General features: G+C 48.3%; 1 long non-coding RNA gene across 1 annotated transcript; it reads right to left on the bottom strand.

Moving 5' to 3' along the window:
• Positions 1–3,284: 3,284 nt before the first annotated feature.
• On the bottom strand, positions 3,285–7,467 carry LOC138921268 (uncharacterized). The gene is made up of 2 exons (XR_011433704.1): positions 7,314–7,467; positions 3,285–5,349 (listed from the first exon to the last, which is right to left on the bottom strand). It is a non-coding gene; the product is annotated as an uncharacterized lncRNA (long non-coding RNA).
• Between the last annotated feature and the right edge of the window lie 4,599 nt (positions 7,468–12,066).

Raw genomic sequence — 12,066 nt, 5'->3', positions numbered from 1 at the left:
CCCTGAAGACACCTTTGCCCTCTCTGACTCAGCTCCCTGTACTTCCCCACTCCCAGCCACCCCACCCTCTCCCCACCCGAGAGTCCATAAGACAGCTCTCACACAGTGACAGGACCCACGTCTGTGCTGACGTGCTGTGCCGAGGGCCCCCCTGACCCTCAGCAGATACTCTGTTCTAGGGGGCACAGGGGGGACGGGGTGTCAGCACTCTCTCTGGGTTTTGCACTCGGCTTATCCCACGGCAGCGAGTGAGCAAGGCTTACCTCTCCCAGGTTTGGGCTTGTTGCTATAACTGGCTGCTCCCACGCCTGGCAGCTCGGCTCCCCCTCCCAGTGCAGCGGTCATCCCCCTTCGTCAGGTGGGCAAGGAAGCACCTCAGCCTCGGGGCTCCCCGTGTGACCAGGACTGCCAGGAGGTGTGACGAGGACCCAGCAGTGAGGCGGCCTGAAATGGAATATCAGAATTTGACCCTGTTCGACTTTAAAAAATAAAGTTGCCAAAGATGTGAAAACGAACAAGCAAGCAACAAGAGCAAGTCAAGCAAGACAAAAGCTTACTTACCTTCCTGAGGGGCGCCTTTGATGTGGGTGAGCGATCCCACGGGGGAGACGGCACGTGGCTCCCCAGTGTGGTCCTGATGAGGGGGTGGAGGAGGCGTGCATCCAGTCTAGTCTGAGAGAAGCTTGCTGTCTCAGCTCTGTGCCTCTTGCACAACTGCCTTGTCGTGGAGCCTAGGTCCTCTCTGTCTGGGACTGATGAAGTTTTGCTCATTTAATTAAAAAAAATTCTCTACTGTGTTTGCATTTTAAATTATTTAAATTTCCACGCTTTAAAGTGCACAAATCCTAAGTGTACAGCAGAGAATATTGATACATCAACACACCCATATAACCACCGTTGTGTCCCCTCCCCATCTCTCGAAGGTAACCACTACTCTGATTTCTTTCACTGTAAATTAGTTACGTCCGTTTTTTAAAATTGTGGTAAAATACACACAACATAAAATTTGCTATTTTTACCACTTGTAAGCGTCCAGTTCAGTGGCATTACGTATATTCACATTGCCGTGCAGCCATCACCACTGACCATCTCCAGAATTTTTCCATCATCCTGGACAGAAAGTCTGTACCCATTCATTCCCCATTCCCACCTCCACCCGGTCCCTGGCAACCATCACCCTACTTTCTGTCTCTATGAATGTGACCGTTCTAAATGCCTCACGTAAGTGGAATCAGACGCCAGCTGTCCTTTCGTGACTGGCTGATTTCGCTTACCATAGTGTCTTCACGTTCATCCACCTGGTAGCCTGGGTCAGAATTTCCTTCTTTTTAAGACTGAACAAGGTTCCATTGAATGGACATACCACAGTGTGTTTACCCATTCATCTGTGGATGGACATTCTGGTTGTTTCCACTTTTCAGATACTGTGAATAACGCTGCTATGAACACTGGTGCACAATTGTCTAAGTCCCTGCTTCTGCTTCTTTTGAGAATGCATCCAGGACTGGAATTGACGATCACGTGGTGCTTCTGTTTAAATTTTTGAGGAGCGGCTGTACTGAATGGTGCCTGGTTTTGAACTCACTTGTACGGCATCGCCCTATACTTGGTTGCATCTTAAGGGCTTCAATTAAAGAAAGTGATCGGCAAAGCCTTTCTGATTCCAGGATTGTCCACAAGCCTCTCTGTTCTGCTTGTCCATTCTGACTCAATCACACACACTTGGTCATACGGGGGGTGACCCCGTACCTGACTCTGAAATTCTGGCCCAACAACCGACTGCAACTTCGGAGGTGCTGTTAAAAACACAGATTTTCGGCTTCCAGATTAAATGCGAGAGTGCAGCAAAGTCATAGACTATCTCTGTCAGGTACTAATCAAAATGAAGACAAAAATCTGTTACGAAAATTGCACAAAAATGTACCAGCAGCAGCTAAAGCAAGCAGTCGAGGGCATGGAAGTGAACTTGTGCTCTCGATTTTACAGTGCGAGTGCGAGGGGAGTCACAGAAGAGGCTGGCAGGCCGGCACAGGGTGCTTCTCTGCCCCTTCAGTCAGAAGCAATACTGAGAAAGAGGGTGAGTCAATAACCCCAACAGAAATACCCTTGGAGTGGAGAGAAGCCAGCTGAGGGGCGAGGTAACACCCTGCAGAAATCGGGGGGAAGGCCCCCAAGGCCCCTGCTCACCACCTGCATGGGATCAAAAGAATGTTAGGTCAGCCTCTGCCGCCCCACAGTGACTTCCCGCAGTGAGTCAAGGGCCCTGAGACAGGGCGAGATCTGTCACTTCAGTTGGCGTGACAACCTGGAGCCTCCGAGAGCCCCCTTTACTACAAAACCCCCAGATCCCAGATCAGCTTAGTCTTTAAACGCCTTGCTGGACTCGCAAGAGGTGAAGGAATTCTCACGGCCATCCCTTCTTTTCAAACAAAAGCCGAAAGCAAAAAATAAAATCAACAGAAATAGTGAGGCGAAACAGGAAACGTGATGTCGAATTTGCTCTCAGCGCAAATGCTGTTCCTGACCATCTGAAATGGAAGCCGTGGGCGCCCAAGAACACGGGCAGTCGAAGTCGAGATTCTCGCCGTGAACTCAGGGCCCTGGATGGGACTGAAATCGAGTCCAGAGCAGCGGTGTTGCCGCCTCAGCACAAACGAGTGCAAATCTCTCTGGAGGGAGCGTTCTCAATTTCCCATCTACAAGCCGAAAGCATCAATCACCAGGCTCACGAGTAAAGGAGCCGCCACGGAGAGAGGAAACAGAAACAACAGACCATAGATATAGAGTCTCAAGAAACAAAGATACTGGAATAATCAGATGCCCGCTATAAAACAAATGTGTAAGAAAGAGGCGAAATTTGTCCTCACTGTCTGTCCTAACCTCCTTCCCCCTAGCTTTTCTTTCTGCCTTTCTGCCTTCATTGTCCTCATGTAACAAGTCTGAATACACACAGAATGGTGGGTGGTCGTGGCTGGGAAGAAAATTCCAGAGATGACAGTGGAGCATTCACAGAAGTCATGCTGTGTCGCCGATGCCCTCGATGGCACAGAGGATGCTGTTGGGTGGAAAAGCAAAGACACACACATTCTGAATGAAACGCTCAGGAGCACCAGGAACCAAACGTGAGAAGTTTTAGGCACACGTCAACCAGTTCAGTTTGCCTCTAATTTCCTTCTTATATAATCAATAGAACGAGGTAGGATAAAAAAACCCCTACATTTATGTGTCTAAAAGAGCTCTTAATAAGGATTAAAAATTCTAAATGAGAAGAATCACTTTGTCAGTTTAATTGGGAATATTTTTATTTCCCCAGTGGCATATAAAATAATAACGTCTTACAATTGGTGACATCTTAGATTCCATGGAATACAGTAAAATATCGACAAAACGTAATAGGAGTAACGACCACGGATTGAGCATTGACACTACGGCCAGACCCCGAACCCTGAGCTTCACTCACACGATCTCTTCTTCTCCTCACCATGTCCTTCAGGGAGTTGTTAATTATTTTCACCTTACAGATGAAGAAACTGAGGCATCGAAGGTGAAATAACTTGTCGAAAGTCACATAGCTGGTCTATGGCAACACTGCATTTTTCCCTTTTTCCTTGTATTCCGAAATAATTCCAAAATGTGGAAAGTGTTAAGAATGGTCCAAAGAACCCCCATATGCCCTTTACGTGTACACCCCATTCGCGTTTCCATCCTTGTCTCAGTGCTGTCTTTTATGGCAAAGGATCCAGTCCAGAACCACACATCGCGTTTCATGGTGACCTCTCTCCAGCCTCCTTCAATCTGGAACATTCGCCTCAGTTCTCCTCGACCCCTTTGAAGCCTGAAGACCGGGCGCTTTGCAGAAAGTCTCTCGATTTGGGTTCGTCTGACGTTTCCTCATGATTAGACCCACACTGTGCATTTTTTGCCAGAATAACATAGAAGTGATGCTGGATTCTTCCCGGTGCGTCTTATGAAGTTTCAATTTCAATTTGTCCCTTTACTGGTGGCATTCACTCTGATCACTGGATTAAGATGGCATCAGCCAAGTGTCTCCATCATAAACTTACCTCCCCCCCTTTTGTAATGAGTATTTTGTGGAGAGAGACTTGGAGACTATGTAAAACACCATCCATCGTCCCACTCACTGATTTAGCAGCCAATGATGTTCCTTAACCAAATTAAATATTATTGTGATGGTTGCCGAATGGTGACTTTCTAATTGCATCATTCCTTCTACATTTGTTAACTGGCATTCTACTGGAAGGAAGAGCTTTTTTTTCCCTCGCCATGTTTTACTCGCTTATTTAACCTATTTTACTAAATGGATTACAATCAATTGCTATCATTATGTGTCTGGATGTTTCAGTCATCCCAGATTTGGCCAGGAGAGCTCCTTCAGACTGGTTCCCGTGTCCTTCTGACATATTCCCTCCATTCTTTAAGACTTTCCTGATTTTCAGGCACCATAAGATACTCCCGTCTCATCTTGGACTTCTCCGACCCCAGCTTCACTCACTTCTCCAAGGACCTCAGCCTGAAAAGTGGAGAATGGTATTTAGAGCTCGCTGCTGCTGGGGTGTCACTGCCCTCAGGCCCTCTCGGTGGACAGAGCCAGGAAATGAATGAACGCATGCACGCATGAATGAACACACATATTTATAGCTATATTTATTTCTATATCTATCATTTTGAAAACCATAAGTTCACACTGACACTCCCCAATTCCAGTCCCACACCGCAGGGTTCATTCTGGCTTTCTCCCTGATGTATCTGCACTTCCCTTCTTGGCCGTGAGAAACCAGACCACGGTCCCCGGCATTCGTGCTTCATTGCTCCCCCGCCCACCTGCAGCCTGCCTCCCTGCTGGGCTGCTTCCCTGCTCTGACACCCGCTATTACGGGGTCCAATCGTGCCCCTCAAGAAAGACACATTGAATTCCTAACACCCCGTACTTGAGAATGTGACCTCACTTGGAAATACAGTCTTTACAGAAGCAATCAGGTAGAACGAGGTCATTAGGGTGGGCCCTGATCCAGTATGACTGGTGCCTTTATAAAAGGGGAATTTGGACCCAGAGACGCGCACAGGGGGAAGAAGATGTGCCGACACGCAGGCCGTGTAGTTGGAGTGATATGCACAGGCCAAGGATGACCAGGGATGGCCGGCGATCACCGGAAGCTAGAAGAGGCCTGCTGACACCTTGCTTTGAACTTCTAGGCTCCACAACTGTGAGACGATACACTTCTGTTGCTTCGAGCAGCCAGTTTTTGGTACTCTGTTACCCTAGAAAGGATGACATCCTCCTTGGTGGATCCTGGCTGCCTTCTTGTCCTCATCAGCTCTGCCTGCGGACTTCAGGAAGGGAGGGAGACTGGAATCAGGATTTGAATACAGGCCCATCCGTCTCCAAAGACCATGTTCTTAATTAGTCCCCTCTTTTTATGGAATAATAGGAGAGACCTAAATAAGCCTGTTAGCAAGCAGATCTTAATAAGTTCTATAGCAGGCGTTGGTACAAAATGGCCTTGAGGCCAAATATGGATTGCAGCCTGATTTTGTTCAGCCTGTGAGCTAGAAATGGTTTTAAATTTTTAAACGGTTGGAAAAAAATCAAAAGAAAAATAATATTTTGTGACATTTGGGAATTACATGAAATTCAAATTTCAGTGTCCATAAATAGTTTTATAGGAACACAGCCACTCTCCTTCGTTCATATTTTGTCTACGGCTGCACTGAATTTTTGCGGTAAATGGTAAAGTCGAGTCGTTGAAACAGAGACCATATGGCCTGCAAAGCCGTATTTACTATCTTGTGCTTTATAGACAAAGTTTGCCAGCCCCCGTTTTAGATATTCAAAGAGCATCCCTGAGAATACGAGGAAAAGAGAGATGACTTCCACCCAGGGAGGCAAGGAAGGGCTTCCAAGGGCAGTGACGTTGGCTCTGGGTCATGAAGGATATAAAATTTTGACATTTATTCATTTATTCCTCTATTCAATAAGCATCGAGCACCTGCTGTGTGGAACACGAAGATGAGTAAAACCCGGTGCTTGACCACACGGAGTTCACAGTCTAGGGAGGGCGGTGTGCAAACCTCTCCCGCCCACGCACTGTGAGGACCCCCCACTCACGGTGGAAGCTGAGGACTCATCTCCTGGGAGGTCAGAGGAGGCTCCGCAGAGGAGGCACCCCCATAGCTGGATCTCAGAGTTTATGGAGGGTCTTGCTGGGCAGAGGAAAAGGGAAATCTGGGTAGCCTTCCTGGAGGTGAGGACTTTTGCCCTTGGACTTACCGTCCCTGGGGTCTACTTATTGACCTGGCTAGCTAAGGAGGGCGCCAGGCAGTCAAGAGGCCCTCCACATGAGACTGGGCCCACACCCCCACTTCCAGGCTCACAGGCAGTGAGTGACACCCCAAGATCACAGCCTGTTAACGGTTGAGTTGAGGCTAACACTAACTCTTATGACTCTGAGCACACTGAAGGCTTGCAGGAGCAAATGTGGAATCCTGAGCTTTCTTTACCCTCCCCCGTCCCAAACTCCCTGCACAATCCAGCTCCTGGGACTTTGGGAAAAAAGAGAACCAAGGAAAGCTCGACATTGCCTCATCTTCATAGGAAACTCGGCCAGAGAAGGAATCCTAACCGTCCCAACCTTCTCCTGCCTCTGCCCCTTCTCAGTTCCCTGCGGAACCTCCATTTTAGCATCTTCCACGTTCATTGCAGCTGCTTGCATTTCTCTCTCCCTTGTTAGCCTGACAGCCAGTCAGGAGCAGGGACCATACCACTTATTTCTTATCTCTGATGCTGAGGAGTTACAGATGCTCAATTAATGTCTGTTGAATGGACTAGAATGTAGTTGAACTGAGCGGGGTGGAAAGGATGGGACCGGATCAGACAGGAATGGTAAGGCACCAAAGGATGCTCTCATAGGACATAGGTGGCCTCCGTCCATCGATTTCAAGAGCCACAGACTCTTCCAATTGTCCTTTTTTCAGTAAGTACTAAGTTTCCTCTATGGGTCTTGTCTGGGATTTATCTGCAATCATACTTTTTTAGAAAAAATTTATGCTATCTAAGTGGACTTCCTTCTTTCTTGAGCAACTGCAACTACCAAAACCTCAGTTCATTATCTCCCCAGCGCAGCCGGTCCCTGGTCTGAAGGTCTTCCCGTAAACAATTTGCTTCCAATACTTCTGAGCCTCTCATCCTCCTCCCTGCTGTCAAATCTGAATTCGTGTTAATTCCGCTTGGGCCAAAACTCAGGCTTCTATCACTTTCTACCTGTCCCTTCCGCCACCCACCAGTCAGGACTTACTATGTCTCCAAGAGTTTCGTATGGGACAGTCCGGCCCTGTGCTCCTCTCAGCACCAGCCCCTCCTCACAGGGCAGCCATGTCGCCCAGCTCCAGGGCACGCCATTCACGCTGTGCTCTATGGGATTACAAATGGAGTCTCCTGAGTTGTGTGACACAGTGCCCCTGATTTAGTCACCAGAGTGATCTGTCACTCCCTTGCTCAAAAAGACCATCAACTCTGGAATTTCCATTACCCAGGCATTGACTCTGAGCCGGTCAGAGTTGTTTACAACACTCCCTGAACCTACCCGCCCAGTCTTATATGTCACCACTCCCAACTTCCCCAAACCAGATCCTTCTCTTGAGCGTGCTCTGAAACTCATCGTTTCTGAGCCCGTGAGTCATTAATTCCCGCTTCTCTCTCCTGTGATTTCATACTGGAGAGTTTCCCTAACTGATAGACATAACCAGGCTGCTTCCATCTCCAAAAAAAAACCTGCATTCGTTCATTCATTCATTCATTCAACCAATGTTTTGAACACTTGCTGGGTGCCAAGCCTTTAGTCTAGGCACTTAGGATGAATGAGTGAACAAAACAGATGAGGGTCTCTGCCTTCGGGACTCTTACGGTCTCAAAAGGGAGACACGTGATCAACAAGGAACGTAATAAATTGGGAAAGGATAAAATGCTTACAGTATTTTGGAAGGGGTAAGTGCTATGGAAAAAAAGGAGTCGAACTGAGAAAGGGGGATGGGTGGGTGAGGGGAGAGCGGATTGCAGCATTAAATGGGATGGTCAGAGGATGCCTCCTTGGGCAGGGGAGATGGTTGCCACTTCTAGAGTCTCATCTACATTCACTGTCATCACTTCTCACCTCCCACTTATTCCTCAGCCCAGGGAAATCTGATCCACAAACACTGCTTCCGACAAGGCCAACAAGGAGCTCCACATTGGACATCCATATGACGACCTCCACATTGGACCTCCAAATGACGACCTCCACATTGGACCTCCATATGACGACCTCCACATTGGACCTCCATATTGGACCTCCATATGAGGACCTCCATATTGCAAACCCAGGGTCAGCTTTGCATTGTGGAAGCAGAGTTTGATGCTGTAGAACATTCAGTTCTTGACACATGTTTGTGCCTTGGCCTCCAGGACACCACACTTTCCTATTTTCTTCTATTTCTCCTTTGTCATCTCTTCTTTCTCTGCCCAGCCCTTCAGTGATGGTGTTTCCAAGGCCCACCCATGCCTTTGGCTCAACTGAAGCTGTGTATCCCCTCGAGAGTTTCAACCACGTATGTGCTGTGAAACCCAACTCTCTGTTTCAGTCCTGACTCTTGGAGAGATTTACAGGTTCCTTTCTGTTTATGAAAGGTGAGGCCCCTGCCTTCCTGCCAGAAACCTGCTGTGTGTAACTAAGTTTCAGGAATCTGGAAGGTCCCCTGGCAGAGCAGGAACAAGGCAGTGGAGCTTTTGGTTTAGGGCCTGAGGTCTGAGGTAAGAGGAGCAATAGGAGCAGGCTGGTGGTGGGGCACAGAGACCCTGAGAATATTGTCACAAGTGAAGCACGGGAAAGAGACCACCAGTGAGAGCTCCTTGCAATGGGAATGGCCATTTTTGGTGGGGAGGGCCTGTTCTGTGCACACCTAACCCTGGAGTCATGGTAAAGGAGGCTGCCAAGACTGCTTTGAACCCCAGCACAGGGTGTTAGGAGAGAGCACATCCTTCTCGGCCTGTCCTGGGTTCCTACTTTCCATGGTTTCCCTCCAGGCAGCCATGTTGACAGAGAGAACAGGTGTGACAATCCACATTGGAACTACATGACGTATTATAAACACCAACTTGACCAGTCACCCGGAGGGGCAATGGGGCATCTGAATGTCAAATGTCTGTCAGTCACCCAGCTGTAGTTAACTGCGTGCAGAAGACACCACTTTTTTGCCAAACCATGTTGACTTTCCACATAGCCACATCCTCCCATACATAAGCCCATAATTAACAATCACCAAATTCACAAGGAAACAAGCCACCGTGGGTGAGAGTAAGCAGAAACAACAAACAGTGGGAGCAGACCCCCAAGAACTGAAGATATTGGAGTAATCAGATCTTGAATATAAGATATATTCCTGTCCCCACTCCCAAGAGCTTGACTCGTCTAAGCTACTCACGGTAATTCTCCTCTTGCTGGCGATTGGCTTAGGAAGGGGCGTGTGCGCTCCATCTGGCCAATGAGACTTGAAGGGAAACCTTCCCTTGCGAGGAAAGGTGTCATTCTTGTGTCTGGACATCATCCTCTGCCTGAGACATGTGGGGCCATCTCAGCCATCATCACCACTTCCTGGGCTGTTGGAGCAGAGGGAGGGGAAGCACTTGGGTTCGTGATGGGGTTGAGCTCCTGAGCTGACTCACACAGTACAGCCCCACCTCCAGGCTCCGTGTCTCACTGCTCAGCTACTTTCAGTGCTTTCTTGGTTGCCTGCTGCTGACAGAGTCCTCACTCCTGCACCCTTTCACACCCTATGTGTTCTTCCCGCTTCATGACGTCCTCCTTTGTCTGCTCCACAAACCCTCCCAGATCTTCCCCGAGGTGATGCCAACCAGGCCCTCGCTCCTCAAAGTGTGGCCACTGGGCCACTGGCAGCAGCATCACCTGGCATCTTCATAGAAAAGTGGAATGTGAGGCCTCACGGCAGACCCAGTGAACTAGAATCTGCATTTTAACGAGACCCCCAGGTGACGTGCGAGCACACGAAAGCTCGAGGAGTGCTGAAGGACGCCACATGTCGCCTCGCCTTGTCTGCTGCTTCTTTCGTCTGTATTTGACTTTTCTCTTTGTAAATCCATTTCCACGGGCGGGTGATGCAGCCAGAGTGGGGCGTGCGCAGGGTGGCCTCGAGCGAGCTCCTTGGATTCACCAGGCCAAGCCGCAGCTCTGCTCCAGGGCCCCTCACTCCTGAGGGTGAAAGGATATAAGCCCATCCTCCACTATGCTTGGTTTCTGGCTTCGTCTTGTCTTATTTTCCAACCAAGATCTGACGGCGGAGCAAGGGCCCAACATAAACTATTTCACTTAAAGCTACTTAAACTACTGAATTGACCTATTTAACTCCTTGATGCTCTCCCTTCCTTTCATAACACAGATCCCTCCCTTTGATCAATGCCCCATACCTGCCCCCAATATTTTGGTGTTTCCTGCCTGGTGCTCAGATGCAAGACCCTCTGTGAGCCTCAGGCCTCCAGCGTCTCTGCCCTGACACAGTCCTGTGCAAAAGGTGCCGTGGGACATTACTGCTGCCCAGCTTCCACCCAAGGGACACTTTTTTAAAAAAATTTTTTGAGTAAGATTAGCCCTGAGCTAACATCTGCCGCCAATCCTCCTCTTTTTGCTGAGGAAGACTGGCCCTGAGCTAACATCCATACCCATCCTCCTCTACTTTATGTGTGGGACGCCTACCACAGCATGGCTTGCCAAGCGGTGCCATGTCCGCATCCAGGATCCAAACCAGCAAACCCCAGGCTGCCGAAGCGCAACGCAGGAACTTAACCACTCCACCACCAGGCCGGCCCCGGGACACCTTTTTTTTTAACTCCAGTATTTTGAAATTTTTTCCCTGCAATTCCATTTATAACTAATCTTTTGGAATCCTGAAGGGATTCTAGCATCTGAAGTTTTTCACGCATTCAGCTATTTTGCGTGATGTCTGAGCTGATTGATAAGAAAGGCTGCAAGGAAGGAGTAGACAATCTAAAAACAAGGGGAGTTTTCTGTTCTGTAAAGACCCTTAAGAAGTTATCAGGAAGTTACCGTGCATCTGAAAAGAACTGGGCATCTTTTCCTTGATCAATTAGTATGTCCAGCTGAGAACCTGGACAGGCCTCCACAAGATGGGCAGCATGGTAAACTTTCCATTTACTTCGATATGATCGCAGATATCCACTGAAAGCCTTTTCTCTCTCCCCAAGGACAGAGCACTGGGCTGCAAATTGGCCCTCCCGACCTTGGAAGCCAGCATAGCCTTGGCCATGGCAGGATAACGTGCAGGCATGGACAGTGGCCCTGGTCTCCATGTCTCCAGAGCAGACGAGAAATAAACTCTCTTCCCTCCAAGCAAAATGAATAGAGAGGTGTGTAGAGAGGCAGAAAGATGCTAACCAGATGGGTTACATGAACTTTTCCGAATTTTTATAATCACTAAAAAAATACAATAAAATTTTTAAATTTTATCTTGGGTGAGAGGAAGACTCAGGATTAGAGTGACAGCGTTCATTGCATATCATTTATACATTTAATTTTTGGTTGTATTACCTATTCAAAATATATACAAAAATTATAAATTCTGCCCATCCTTCAAACCCACTTGGTTCCAAGAAATCCTCCTTAATTCCCCACCCCGATATCTGTCCCCGTCTTGAACCCTCACAGAAGTGGGTTCTTTGAATAAGACGTTCCGGCCGTGGTGCTCCACCCGTTGTGGGCTATCTCAGGGACCTCAGTCTTACACGCCAGTAACTTTACCCCAAATTATGACAGTGAGCAACGTAGGGTTGCCGGTATTTGGGTGGAGGGGTGGTGCTAACAAAGGACATTTTCAAAAACAACCACAAGCCGGTCCGTTCCCTTCTGGTTCAAGGCTGCTCACCTAACTTGCTGTCAGTTCCTGATTCTTAAATTGGGGATGTTAACTTTTCCTCCAGTCCCCTTCCTGGAATGTTAGTTGCATAAGAAGAACCATGGGATGCAAAAGAGAAAAACGGTCACC

This window comes from Equus caballus, chromosome 28 (genome assembly GCF_041296265.1).
Source record: "Equus caballus isolate H_3958 breed thoroughbred chromosome 28, TB-T2T, whole genome shotgun sequence".
NCBI classification, from domain to species: Eukaryota; Metazoa; Chordata; class Mammalia; order Perissodactyla; family Equidae; genus Equus; species Equus caballus.
The sequence above is the reverse complement of the archived record's forward strand: the minus strand, read 5'-3'. Positions and strand labels throughout refer to the sequence as shown.